At 36.7% G+C, this 15,837-nt stretch overlaps 2 protein-coding genes across 4 annotated transcripts in view; one reads left to right on the top strand and one right to left on the bottom strand.

Moving 5' to 3' along the window:
• Positions 1–15,837, top strand: part of Erich1 (glutamate-rich 1) — a gene marked incomplete at its 5' end in the record, with an annotated part of 52,793,804 nt that overhangs the window by 13,883,674 nt on the left and 38,894,293 nt on the right.
• Gpm6a (glycoprotein m6a) overlaps positions 1–15,837 on the bottom strand; it is a 330,034-nt gene that overhangs the window by 50,629 nt on the left and 263,568 nt on the right.

The following is a 15,837-nucleotide window of genomic DNA, read 5'->3' on the forward strand; positions in this document are numbered from 1 at the left end:
TCAGTCTACCCACTGTCAGAAATAGCAGAACAAAGTAACACTAGAGATAATCTGATGGCGAGAGGCAAGCGCAGGAACCCAAGCAACAGAAATCAAGACTGCATGCCATCATCGGAGCCCAATTCTCCCACCAAAACAAACATGGAATATCCAAACACACCAGAAAAGCAAGATCTAGTTTCAAAATCATATTTGATCATGATGCTGGAGGACTTCAAGAAAGACATGAACACACTTAGGGAAACACAGGAAATCATTAATAAACAAGTAGAAGCCTACAAAGAGGAATGTCAAAAATCCCTGAAAGAATTCCAGGAAAACACAATCAAACAGATGAAGGAATTAAAAATGGAAATAGAAGCAATCAAGAAAGAACACATGGAAACAACCCTGGATATAGAAAACCAAAAGAAGAGACAAGGAGCTGTAGATACAAGCTTCACCAACAGAATACAAGAGATGGAAGAGAGAATCTCAGGAGCAGAAGATTCCATAGAAATCATTGACTCAACTGTCAAAGATAATGTAAAGCGGAAAAAGCTACTGGTCCAAAACATACAGGAAATCCAGGACTCAATGAGAAGATCAAACCTAAGGATAATAGGTATAGAAGAGAGTGAAGACTCCCAGCTCAAAGGACCAGTAAATATCTTCAACAAAATCATAGAAGAAAACTTCCCTAACCTAAAAAAAGAGATACCCATAGGCATACAAGAAGCCTACAGAACTCCAAATAGATTGGACCAGAAAAGAAACACCTCCCGTCACATAATTGTCAAAACACCAAACGCACAAAATAAAGAAAGAATATTAAAAGCAGTAAGGGAAAAAGGTCAAGTAACATATAAAGGGAGACCTATCAGAATCACACCAGACTTCTCGCCAGAAACTATGAAGGCCAGAAGATCCTGGACTGATGTCATACAGACCCTAAGAGAACACAAATGCCAGCCCAGGTTACTGTATCCAGCAAAACTCTCAATTAACATTGATGGAGAAACCAAGATATTCCATGACAAAACCAAATTTACACAATATCTTTCTACAAATCCAGCACTACAAAGGATAATAAATGGTAAAGCCCAACACAAGGAGGCAAGCTATACCCTAGAAGAAGCAAGAAACTAATCGTCTTGGCAACAAAACAAAGAGAATGAAAGCACACAAACATAACCTTACATCCAAATATGAATATAACGGGAAGCAATAATCACTATTCCTTAATATCTCTCAATATCAATGGCCTCAACTCCCCAATAAAAAGACATAGATTAGCAAACTGGATACGCAACGAGGACCCTGCATTCTGCTGCCTACAGGAAACACACCTCAGAGACAAAGACAGACACTACCTCAGAGTGAAAGGCTGGAAAACAACTTTCCAAGCAAATGGTCAGAAGAAGCAAGCTGGAGTAGCCATTCTAATATCAAATAAAATCAATTTCCAACTAAAAGTCATCAAAAAAGATAAGGAAGGACACTTCATATTCATCAAAGGAAAAATCCACCAAGATGAACTCTCAATCCTAAATATCTATGCCCCAAATACAAGGGCACCTACATACGTAAAAGAAACCTTACTAAAGCTCAAAACACACATTGCACCTCACACAATAATAGTGGGAGATTTTAACACCCCACTCTCATCAATGGACAGATCATGGAAACAGAAATTAAACAGTGATGTCGACAGACTAAGAGAAGTCATGAGCCAAATGGACTTAACGGATATTTATAGAACATTCTATCCTAAAGCAAAAGGATATACCTTCTTCTCAGCTCCTCATGGTACTTTCTCCAAAATTGACCATATAATTGGTCAAAAAACGGGCCTCAACAGGTACAAAAAGATAGAAATAATCCCATGCGTGCTATCAGACCACCACGGCCTAAAACTGGTCTTCAATAACAATAAGGGAAGAATGCCCACATATACGTGGAAATTGAACAATGCTCTACTCAATGATAACCTGGTCAAGGAAGAAATAAAAAAGAAATTAAAAACTTTTTAGAATTTAATGAAAATGAGGATACAACATACTCAAACTTATGGGACACAATGAAAGCTGTGCTAAGAGGAAAACTCATAGCGCTGAGTGCCTGCAGAAAGAAACAGGAAAGAGCATATGTCAGCAGCTTGACAGCACACCTAAAAGCTCTAGAACAAAAAGAAACAAATACACCCAGGAGGAGTAGAAGGCAGGAAATAATCAAACTCAGAGCTGAAATCAACCAAGTAGAAACAAAAAGGGCCATAGAAAGAATCAACAGGACCAAAAGTTGGTTCTTTGAGAAAATCAACAAGATAGAGAAACCCTTAGCCAGACTAACGAGAGGACACAGAGAGTGCGTCCAAATTAACAAAATCAGAAATGAAAAGGGAGACATAACTACAGATTCAGAGGAAATTCAAAAAATCATCAGATCTTACTATAAAAACCTATATTCAACAAAATTTGAAAATCTTCAGGAAATGGACATTTTCCTAGACAGATACCAGGTATCAAAGTTAAATCAGGAACAGATAAACCAGTTAAACAACCCCATAACTCCTAAGGAAATAGAAGCAGTCATTAAAGGTCTCCCAACCAAAAAGAGCCCAGGTCCAGATGGGTTTAGTGCAGAATTCTATCAAACCTTCATAGAAGACCTCATACCAATATTATCCAAACTATTCCACAAAATTGAAACAGATGGAGCCCTACCAAATTCCTTCTACGAAGCTACAATTACTCTTATACCTAAACCACACAAAGACACAACAAAGAAAGAGAACTTCAGACCAATTTCCCTTATGAATATCGACGCAAAAATACTCAATAAAATTCTGGCAAACCGAATTCAAGAGCACATCAAAACAATCATCCACCATGATCAAGTAGGCTTCATCCCAGGCATGCAGGGATGGTTTAATATACAGAAAACCATCAACGTGATCCATTATATAAACAAACTGAAAGAACAGAACCACATGATCATTTCATTAGATGCTGAGAAAGCATTTGACAAAATTCAGCACCCCTTCATGATAAAAGTCCTGGAAAGAATAGGAATTCAAGGCCCATACCTAAACATAGTAAAAGCCATATACAGCAAACCAGTTGCTAACATTAAACTAAATGGAGAGAAACTTGAAGCAATCCGACTAAAATCAGGGACTAGACAAGGCTGCCCACTCTCTCCCTACTTATTCAATATAGTTCTTGAAGTTCTAGCCAGAGCAATCAGACAACAAAAGGAGATCAAAGGGATACAGATCGGAAAAGAAGAGGTCAAAATATCAGTATTTGCAGATGATATGATAGTATATTTAAGTGATCCCAAAAGTTCCACCAGAGAACTACTAAAGCTGATAAACAACTTCAGCAAAGTGGCTGGGTATAAAATTAACTCAAATAAATCAGTTGCCTTCCTCTATACAAAAGAGAAACAAGCCGAGAAAGAAATTAGGGAAACGACACCCTTCATAATAGACCCAAATAATATAAAGTACCTCGGTGTGACTTTAACCAAGCAAGTAAAAGATCTGTACAATAAGAACTTCAAGACACTGAAGAAAGAAATTGAAGAAGACCTCAGAAGATGGAAAGATCTCCCATGCTCATGGATTGGCAGGATTAATATAGTAAAAATGGCCATTTTACCAAAAGCGATCTACAGATTCAATGCAATCCCCATCAAAATACCAATCCAATTCTTCAAAGAGTTAGACAGAACAATTTGCAAATTCATCTGGAATAACAAAAAACCCAGGATAGCTAAAACTATCCTCAACAATAAAAGGACTTCAGGGGGAATCACTATCCCTGAACTCAAGCAGTATTACAGAGCAATAGTGATAAAAACTGCATGGTATTGGTACAGAGACAGACAGATAGACCAATGGAATAGAATTGAAGACCCAGAAATGAACCCACACACCTATGGTCACTTGATTTTTGACAAAGGAGCCAAAACCATCCATTGGAAAAAAGATAGCATTTTCAGCAAATGGTGCTGGTTCAACTGGAGGGCAACATGTAGAAGAATGCAGATCGATCCATGCTTATCTCCCTGTACAAAGCTTAAGTCCAAGTGGATCAAGGACCTCCACATCAAACCAGACACACTCAAACTAATAGAAGAAAAACTAGGGAAGCATCTGGAACACATGGGCACTGGAAAAAATTTCCTGAACAAAACACCAATGGCTTATGCTCTAAGATCAAGAATTGACAAATGGGATCTCATAAAACTGCAAAGCTTCTGTAAGGCAAAGGACACTGTGGTTAGGACAAAACGGCAACCAACAGATTGGGAAAAGATCTTTACCAACCCTACAACAGATAGAGGCCTTATATCCAAAATATACAAAGAACTCAAGAAGTTAGACCGCAGGGAAACAAATAACCCTATTCAAAAATGGGGTTCAGAGCTAAACAAAGAATTCACAGCTGAGGAATGCCGAATGGCTGAGAAACACCTAAAGAAATGTTCAACATCTTTAGTCATAAGGGAAATGCAAATCAAAACAACCCTGAGATTTCACCTCACACCAGTGCGATTGGCTAAGATCAAAAACTCAGGTGACAGCAGATGCTGGCGAGGATGTGGAGAAAGAGGAACACTCCTCCATTGTTGGTGGGATTGCAGACTGGTAAAACCATTCTGGAAATCAGTCTGGAGGTTCCTCAGAAAATTGGACATTGAACTGCCTGAGGATCCAGCTATACCTCTCTTGGGCATATACCCAAAAGATGCCTCAACATATAAAAGAGACACGTGCTCCACTATGTTCATTGCAGCCTTATTTATAATAGCCAGAAAATGGAAAGAACCCAGATGCCCTTCAACAGAGGAATGGATACAGAAAATGTGGTACATCTACACAATGGAATATTACTCAGCTATCAAAAACAACGAGTTTATGAAATTCGTAGGCAAATGGTTGGAACTGGAAAATATCATCCTGAGTGAACTAACCCAATCACAGAAAGACATACATGGTATGCACTCATTGATAAGTGGCTATTAGCCCAAATGCTTGAATTACCCTAGATCGCTAGAACAAACGAAACTCAAGACGGATGATCAAAATGTGAATGCTTCACTCCTTCTTTAAATGAGGAAAAAGAATACCCTTGGCAGGGAAGGGAGAGGCAAAGATTAAAACAGAGACTGAAGGAACACCCATTCAGAGCCTGTCCCACATTTGGCCCATACATATACAGCCACCCAATTGGACTAGATGGATGAAGCAAAGAAGTGCAGACCGACAGGAGCCGGATGTAGATCGCTCCTGAGAGACACAGCCAGAATACAGCAAATACAGAGGCGAATGCCAGCAGCAAACCACTGAACTGAGAATAGGTCCCCTATTGAAGGAATCAGAGAAAGAACTGGAAGAGCTTGAAGGGGCTCGAGACCCCAAAAGTACAACAATGCCAAGCAACCAGAGCCTCCAGGGACTAAGCCACTACCTAAAGACTATACATGGACTGACCCTGGACTCTGACCCCATAGGTAGCAATGAATATACTAGTAAGAGCACCAGTGGAAGGGGAAGCCCTGGGTCCTGCTAAGACTGAACCCCCAGTAAACTAGTCTATGGGGGGAGGGCGGCAATGGTGGGAGGGTTGGGAGGGGAACACCCATAAGGAAGGGGAGGGGGAGGGGGATGTTTGCCCGGAAACCGGGAAAGGGAATAACACTCGAAATGTATATAAGAAATACTCAAGTCAATAAAAAAAAAAAAAAGTAAGTAATGTACTAGGATAATATCTTGAAATTTTATATAGTTTAACCTTTACTCTATGTTAGACATATTTACTCTAGGATGCATTTTAGAATTCTATTCCTACGAGTGCAACTTCAAACCATTGTTTTAATTTAGTATAGAGAAATGTGCTAAGAACATACATTAGAAGACAATATGTCAGTTAAATTTATGAAAGAAAAGATGTTTCCCATCACTTCTCACTTCAGTATTCAAAAAGTTAGATAGAATGTCCCAATACTGTGTTTTCTGAAACAAAGGAAAACAATAGGAAGTGTTTTCAGGGACTACACCTGAAAGATAACTTGTTTGAAATCAGTGATGCATACTCTCCAAGTTATTCACTTACAAGACTTGAAGTACAAGTCTTAATTTAATGGATAATGATAAAAAAGAAAGTAGCAAATTCCTCCTGCCTGTTCTCGCTCACTATCTTTAACTCTTCAGAGATACGAGAAAGCTGATGGCAATGTCTGGCTTTTTAAATTAAATACCTCACTTACCAAAGTATTGAGTAATCTATGGGGAAAATGTTTAACAATGTAGTCTGGTTTATTATGGCTTTTGCCCTAATAGCTAATTGATTAGAAAACCCATTTAGCCGGTTATATAAGACCTCCTCATCAACGGTTTATTCATTTCTGTTAATGTATTATAACACCTTCCAAATGCAGTTTTAGAAATTATCTAAAGGGAGAGACAGGAGGAGAGAGGGGAGAAGCCATGGCAGGTGTTGTTAAGATTCTGCTCTGTGTATTTACAGGAAAGTGTGCAGTGGCAGGAGACAATGGGCCACCGCGGAGTTGCGATGTGATTCCGCCAAGATATCTAGCAGATACCTGGGACACCGTGGTGCAGACCTAGCAGAGTTGTATTTTACAGAGTGTGCCTACTTGGATTCCTGGTCTCAAGGACTTTCAGTTGGGACCAGTAAGGACACATTAGCTACAGCATTTGCTTCATTCTTCCTACTCCCTACACCCAAGGATATCTCAACGCCCATGTACAGCTTGAAGAAGTTATAGAGGAGTCATCGCCCCAAGTCCTTGGACTTTGGGGGGTTGGAAGTGGTTATTCTAAAGTTGTTTTTATGAGAAATTTAGAAATGGTTGTTGTAATTTAACAGGGAGGAATTAGCTAGATTGAATTGTACAGTCATAATCTCTTTTGTTAACTAAGCTAAAATCATATCTTTGCTTTGATATAGAATTTATTTGTCAAAAAGGTTTAAAAGTACAAGGTTTAGAGCCAGTCCTTCTATTTTTGTCATTACAAACTTCTGAGTTGATTACACATGTGAGTTAAGGGCCAAATAGCAAACATATTGCTGACTTTGTGAGAGAACTTTCAAGATATTATTAAGATATAAAGACAACAGTCCAGATTGCTTTATATAGATAGATGGTTTTCAAAAACGTCAGAAATCCACAAAATTTGAGATTTAAAGGTATTTATCTTTTGTTGAGACATATCTCTCCTAACAGTTCCCCTTTGGTGGATTTAATGAAGAATGTGAACATCTCTACCTCCAGGTGAGGCAATACTTTGTGGCTGGGCAGCCACTGGACAAAACTGCCTGCTTCATCTGCAGACTAATACTGTCCAGAAAAGGACAAATTATGCAGAATAGTTGACTGATAAACTCTGCCAAGACAGGGTGATCAGCCCTTCAAAACCTGCATTTCAAGAGTCTGTCAGTTGATTTTGGGCCAGAAGGTTGAAGACTTGAGCTCACATGTTGCAAACAGGGGACTTTGCTAGTGGAGATTTGTCTCTACAACCTCTCAGTTCTAGAAGCTGTGTTAGGGTTCCTATGTGTATAGATATTTGGTCATTCTCAGATTTCTGATGGGGTTGAAGACTGACTGTAGTCTCATAGCCTATCAGGCTGTATAATTCTGAATATACATATTTTATTGGATAGTTATCAGATAGTATACAAGCTGGCCAAGATAGAATATAGATTTAAGCCTTTCTTAAGCTGGAATGAATAACTAAACGTTCTATTTAACTGATATAGTGATGGATTGGGTGTTGAGTATATCATATGCTTTATAAATTGTAGAATGGTAATAATTGTACTCAATTTATATATAAGTGAAAGGCTTTTTAACTGGACAAAAAGGGGGAAATGTTGTGGTTTGCCCTGAAGTTATCTGTATTTTGATGCTAATTCCACTGCCCCAAGGACAGCTGCCTAGTCACATACTCAGGAATCAGGTGACTTCACCAGAACCTTTTCCCCATTGAATTTGTGAACAGGTGAGGGGCAGGTACAGGATAGAAGGAGGCCTATCATTGGAGGAGAAGGAAGGATGGGCAGGAGAGAAGTTTGAGGAAAGAGGAGGAGAAGAGAAGAGAAAGGAAGAGACAGGAGGAGAGAGGGGAGAAGCCATGGCAGGTGATGTTAAGATTCTGCTCTGTGTATTTACAAGTTGTTATCAATGTTCCTAAGGGATGGATGGTACCAGGCTTTGTATGTTTAAGTGGGCAATTATATGTTATCAATTGGATCTGAAAAAATAAAAGAAACTATCTAAAACAATTTCAAGTCATTCATTTCTTAAATATTTCTAATAAAAACCACATTCACTCATTCAATCTGTACTTGCTGTCAATTATGATATTAAATTATGATTATTTAGAAATAGTCTTTGGTAGAGTTATAAATAAAATATACAGACATATGCAAATATATTGAAATAATTTACTTATAAAATCAGTTTTCCATAAGATATCAATTAATTTTACCATAAAAATGTCAAATCATATGTTTGCCAGCCAGAGGTGGAAAGACCACTTGATCTGTGGTCAAATTCTCTCATTGCTATTCAGACAATAAGAATACACAGCAGTTTTAGAAGGCAAACAACCACATGTATACCCTCTTCTGGCCTCCATGAGTACTGTATACATGCATTATATACTCACACAAACACATCCACATCCACAAAATAATTAAGAAAAGAGGAAAGGATATATTAAAGGAATGAATATATATACTATTTAATGGATATATTAAAGAAAATATATAGATACATGTATATATTTATATATACATATTTATATGTACATATAGCATATTTATATGTACATATATATATATATATATATATATACTCAAGTTCCACCACTAACTAGCAAAAATTAAAACAAATTATAAAACTTAAAACTTTTCATTACCACTGCAGAACATGCGAAATCTTTGACATATGCCATGGGATTTATTTTTCCTTTTTTTCCCCCAACATTGTATTTGTTTTAGTTATTTTGGAATTTTGCCTGATGTACCCCCAATGCTATTTTAGTAAGACTTTATTTTAACTCAGACTTTTTAACAATTGGTTCATAAACATGGTTAGTTTGTCATACTGATATTCATTATTTCAGATTTTTAGAGATATTGTTTCTGGAGTAGTTTTGTCATATAGTTACATGTTCATGTGTGTCTCTAGTCTCGAGTTAATAAAGATTTCTTGCTTTCTTAATTTCACAACACTATCTCCAGATATGAAAATTGTGTGTGATGCAAAATAAATATTAAGAAAACCCTTGCTGTTCAAATTAAACACCATTTCTACTGAATTTTTTCTCCTCTCCTGGTTACTATTATAGGGAATTTTAATTAGCAAGTAGCATATTGATGAGGTATATATTACTACAAAATAACATGGTTTCATTTACTTGATATAATTATAAAGCTGTTATATTTTAGATAAGTGGATCAAATGTTTGTATCATCTGTGTCAATAAGAAACAACAATAAAAACTCAAAAGGAGGCACATAAAGCTGACATAAAAAATAAACAATAAAAAAACAAATTCACAGATATTTGTATATGAAAATTAAATATGAAAGAAATATAGGACCTATTAACTTTAGGACATATTAATAATAAATTTAGGACAGTATGCTTTAATATTTAATAACTAAAATTAATAGACTTTAATAATTCATTGTCAGACTCAGACTTGGCAGACCTGGTTATATAACTAGGCTCTCTTAGCTTTTCTTCAGGTGTATAATGAATCATACTGCACTTTGGATAGTATAGCACTAACATGAGCAGATAAGGCTGGAGGCACAAATTCAAACAAGAAAGTGAGAATCCTAGCACAGCCAATCATTCACATAGTGACTGAATTTAAACCAGCTAGTGGTAACATCTAACACTATTTTTCTAACACATATTTACCTCCAGATTTTTATAAGTACGATATCTGCCATATTATATCTTCAAATTTCCTAAAAGCTTTAGGCATATAAAGTTTTTATTAATAATTAAGCCAGGAATCCAAGCAAATATTTTATTACTTTGGGTAAATGTATACTGTCTCCAGAATTAGGATATGTGTTCATTTCTACTAAATTGCACATTTTGTAATACCTTGCTTGTCTCATGTATTATTCAACACATTTTTAAAATGCAGATTACATCTAATGACTAACAAAGTTTCTGCATGATTTTTAGTTCCTCACCTAACTTTCCAAATCTACAATCCTCATGGCTTTAAAAATGGGAGGGAGAGATGACTCAGTGGTTAACAGCACTGACTGCTCTTCCAGAGGTCCTGAGTTCAGATACTAGCAACCACATGATGGCCCACAACCATCTGTAATGAGATCTGATGCCATTTCTGGTGTGTCTGAAGACAGCTACAGTGTACTTATCTATAATAAATAAATAAATTTCTTTTAAAATGTGCAGATAAGCATGAATATATGTAAATGTACATATCAGTTGGTTTTCTGTGCAAGATATAATGACCAAGGCAGTGCAGAGATGAAAGAGCTTATTTTGGCTTATGGCAGTAGGCAGCTGGAGCAGGAAGCTGAAAGACCATGTTTAACTTTAAGCAAAGTGTAAAGATCACAAACCAAATGCAGGATGAGGCTATGTATTCTTAAAGTTCACATCCAGTGACATGCTTTCTCCAGCAAGGGTATACTTTGCAACATTCCCAAACACAGTCACTAAGTGGGGGCCAAGTGTTCAAATATCTGAGTCTATGGTGGGAATTTTCCTTTCTCTATTCTTTACTTATTTTACTTTTTATTTCTTTTTTTATTTCTTTTCGTTTTTCTTCCTTCCTATCCCATCTCATCCTGTCCCTTCCTTTCCCTTCCCTTGCCTTCCCCCATCCCTTCCATTCCCTCCCCTCCTCTTACCTCCTCTTGCCTTGCCTTTCTTTCCTTTTCTTTTCCTTGAATGTGTGGCCTTCCACTGGAACATAACTAACTGACCAGAAACTTTACTAATACCAAAAATTGATTCTCCCTCCCATAGCCACTATCATTTGTCAATAACTCCTCAGAACTCATTCTCATTTATTTCCTTTGTTCTGTAGGCTTAGCTACATGATCTGGAGAAGGAAAGAGATTGGAGACATGATAAAAGTTTCTGTCAAGAACAATATTACCTAGGCAACTGACTCATTACACTCTATGTCTTTAAAAGTAAAGGAAATACTCTGACCAGGATCTATCACCATCCAATGATTAGTGCAAACTCACAAAGCTGTACCTTATACCTCATATTATGAGGCACTGCCAAAGCATATTGTAGATTCTGTATACTATTTCTTCATGGAAATGACAGTTAATGTCATTTGTCTCAGAGGAATATTATAAAATAATACTCAGATTTACATTTATATAGGATTTGAACTTTGAAGAGATAACATTTATTGAACCAACAGTCAGGCAAGATTATTATGCTATTATCTATGTTTTACGGCCTTAGGAAACTGAGCCACAGAAACATGAATTGATTTGCCTAAGGCTCAAGCTTTCAGTGGCAGAGGGAAGTTATAAGCCAGATGCATTACTTATGGATGAGACCCATCATATGGATAAGGGACACCCAGCATACAGATAAGTCGAATTGACACATCTCATCTTTTGTGATGATTATAGTCCTGTGGTGAAAACGAATTTTTACTGTACAACTGTCTTCAGTACAAAAGGAAACTACTTATAAGATAAAAGAAAACAAAGCTGCTTAAACAGTTTAAATTATTACCAAAAAGAAATTGAGCTGTCATTTTTGTTACTGTTATTTTACCTCTGTGGGGAACAATAGCTCTCTGATGGAGTCTTGCCACCTACATCACTCTCACCACTTATTGCTGTGTGTGGTTTTTGGCAACCTAACTTCTTCTGACTCCGAGAAGCTATAAAAGTAGGAGAACCCAAAAATGGAGACGAAAGAATAAACTTTTTATATTTGTGTAGATTTTCAGCATATGTGTTGAAAGTACATAACATAGGTAATTGATTTTGACTTTAAAATTAACTTTGAATTAAGTCTAAAGTGATACGTTTTAAACAAATTTGAAAAGGATTTAATTTAGGACAGTAAAATGTTGACAGAAATAATTCTAATATTTTGCCATTTTTAAACATTTAATGTGTATGTGTATCTGTCTGTACATCTGTCTGTACGTCTGTGTGGCTGAATGTCTGTGTATATTTGCAGGTCTGAGGACACCTCATGAGAGCTGGGTTCTGGGAAAATGCACTTAGTTTGTCAGGATTAGTCGTAAGGACCTTTACCCTCAGTGATATCTCAACGGTCTACATTTTGACACTTAAAAATGAACAATGAATCAGACATCTTCATTCCTGAGATTAATATATTAATGCTATATCAGTTTCCAAATCTGAAACAAATCCTTCCTTCTGACTGATTTGATTATGTTAAACTTGAAAACATTTAAATATGGTGATAATTTTCTCTACTTTTTTGAGACAAAGTATAGTGATGTAGCCCGGGACTTAAACTTGGAATTCTCTGACCTCAGCTTCTCCAGTGCTAAGATTACTATAACTATGTACCAGCAAAATCTCTCCCAGAAAATGGTAAATGTTCAAATTTAATGTTTAAATGTTTTTAAAATTCAATAATTTCTTTATATTGGCATGGGAGCCTTCATGACCATCAGTAATGTTTAGATTTCTACTTGGGTTTCTGTCAGAAATTCATTATTATCAAAGAGGGTTATTCGAGCTCCCTATTCTCAGTGGTTTGTATTTTGTTTTCTGTTTTATTCTTTTTTAAGAGAGGGTCATATCACTGAGTCTTGGATGATCTAGAATTTGCTATGAACACAACAGAAGCCTACTGTTTGGGTAAATAATCCTTGCTCTGCTTTCTGAGTACTAGAACCACCATCAATTGCTTGTTTCCTATGGGAAAGTTGGTGTGGACCCCTATGTGTATATTACAGTCAGCCTTCTTTGATTGTTTTCAAAAGTTTTCGCATGCATAAAATCACTTCAGCAAAATCATTCTTTAACTTAAAGATGCTAACAATGTTTGCTTTAAATTATGGTTCATTTCATTTTTATATTAGAAATTCCATTTCTTTTTGCAAACTATATTTTTCTCTAAAGGCTGATGATACCTTTAAGAATGATTTACTTTGAGGAACTTTTCATGCTTCATATAATCCAATGAACAGGTATTGAATGCCTACTTTCTAAACATAAATCAAATTTATCTTTCTTCAGAAATTTCTTCCAATTCTATACTTTATATATCTGTGGGCCATTAAGTACAACTTATAAAAAACTATTTTCAAAGCCAATCCTCCAGAGTAAGAGCAGTACTCTTTGCTAGCAATAAAAATGTGTGTGTGTGTGTGTGTGTGTGTGTGTGTGTGTGTGTGTGTGTGAATGTGTTCTTTGCCCCTGTAGTGAAAATTGTGAATTTGCAGATTAAAACTGAATGAAAATTATAAAAGAAAGAAATGGGCTGATTTTAGGAGTATAAAGTAAGTATAAATTTTAGAAGTTCAAAAATCAGAAAGATTACTACTATACTTATATTCATCTTTTGCCCTAACACCTTTGCTTTCTTTCTTCTGGTATTCAAATCCCCACACATGACAGGTAAATGCTTTACCACTGAGCTATACCTTGCCTAAAATTCTGACTAACCTGAAAAAAGAGAAACAAGTACTAGTCCTCAGTATTTGTGTTTGGTGGTGTAAATCCCTTGAAGACAAATACACAAATCAAACCCTGACTATATGAACGTAATGATACTGCCCATCACTGCTTCTTTTCCATAAATAAAACCATTACTCAAATGCAGAATACAAATGATCACCTCTTATTACAAACAGCCATATTCATATGCTTCAGAACACAAATAGATCTACTTTGTATCCCCCATTGAATATAGATATAGATATAAATAAGCAGGCAGTTATTCCTCTTTCTAAACTCAATTTAATAGGTTTCACTCAAATCCTTCAAAGAGAACAAATGTTTTCTGTTGGAAAGGAATGACCTAAGGGGGCACTTATAAAATCCTAACCAGGCTAGCATCAAATCATGACCTAGTGGGATCTGTCTTTTTTGTATTTCACCAAACAAGTACCATATCACTTAAATACTTTAGTTGGTGTGTAGCACAGGCAAAATAATGCCCAGTTAATTTTAAATATCTGTCCAAAACAATTACAATGTTCTAATAAAGTAAAAGGAAACTGTGCCCTGTAAATTCTCATTTTCTGCCATTAAAGCAAAAATACATTTTTATTGGATATTTTATTTATTTACATTTCCCAGTTTCCAGTCCATAAACTCCTTATCCCATTCCTCTTTCCCCTGCTTCTATGACGGTGTGTCCCCACCCACCTACCCACTCCTGCCTCCCTGCTCTGGCTTTCCCCTACACTGGGGCATCAAGCCTCCATAGGACTAAGGGCCTTCCCTCCCACTGATTCCAGATAAGGCCATCCTCTGCTACATGTGCGGCTGGAGCCATGGATCCCTCCATGTATATACTCTTTGGTTGGTGGTTTAGTCCCTAGGAGCTCTCAGATATCTGGTTGGTTGATGTTGTTCTTCCTATGGGGTGGAAAACCCCTTCAAACCTTCCGTCCTTTCTCTAACTCCTCCTTTGGGGACCCAGTGTTCAATCCAATGGATGTCTGCAAGTATCTGCCTCTGTATTTGTCAGGCTTTGGCAGAGCCTCTCAGGAGACAGCTATATCAGGCTCCTGTCAACATGCAGCTCTTAGTATCTTTAGTGTCTGGGTTTGCTGTCTGTATACGGGATGGATCCCCAGGTGGGGCATTTTTCCCAATAGTTAAATTGACCAAGTGAAAATTTCTACCAAAGTTAACAAGAGTGGCACTCCCATGTAAAATTGTTTGTTGATTTATTGTTAACAATAAAATCAAAATAAATATTTATGTGAAAATCGCAATAATTACAAAAACAAACCTTGACTCTTTTGTTTCTGAGACCATGTCTGTATAGCCCTTGCTGACCTGGAATTTACCATGTAGACCAGGCTAACCTTGGATTCAGAAACATCTGCCTGCCTCTGCCTCCAGAATGCTGGGATTAAAGGCATCCATCACTGTGTCCACCCTCCAAATTGTTGTTGTTTGAAGAACAGTTTTAAAAGATTCAAATAATCAAAAAATATGCCTGCTGAGAATCTATTGATTTTAATTTTTATCAGATTTCTAAAAGTAAGAGAAGTAGTTCATAGTAAGAGCACGTTGAGAAGGAGAATTTCTGGTTGCCAGGTACATACTGCTTTTCTCTTTTTCTATAACAAGGATATTACCAATTTTCTTACTCATAATCCCAAAATACAAATATACTCCAAACACACTGCAATAAGTCCTGTGACCCTTCTGTCTCTAATCACCTCCTAGTCAGCTACCCTGCATCAAACCTCATGCTTCTGTCCCTAACATATCCTACCTCTACCCCAAGGGCAGTACACTGTCCCTACAGAGTTTGCTTACATCCAGTGTTGTTCAGCTAGGATGTATTGCACAGCTAGATCCAGGGCAGATTCCCATCAATTACAACTTTAAATTCCTGAATTCTATTATGCTTAACACTTCAGTGATCATTTTTGAATTCTGTTCTCATTCGCTCATCTCCCCTCTACTATTGCAATATGTATTGAGAAACTTCCATTATGGAGAATCTATTTGTCTTTAGCTGATTTCTAGCAATATCTGGTAAAAGAGACATAGTGCAACCTCTGAGGGCAGAAAAGTGATTGTTATTGCTAATTATTGTCATTATTATTCACTATTAGTATTA

The sequence above is a fragment of the Rattus norvegicus genome, chromosome 16, assembly GCF_021556685.1.
Source record: "Rattus norvegicus strain SHRSP/BbbUtx chromosome 16, alternate assembly SHRSP_T2T, whole genome shotgun sequence".
Taxonomy (NCBI): domain Eukaryota; kingdom Metazoa; phylum Chordata; class Mammalia; order Rodentia; family Muridae; genus Rattus; species Rattus norvegicus.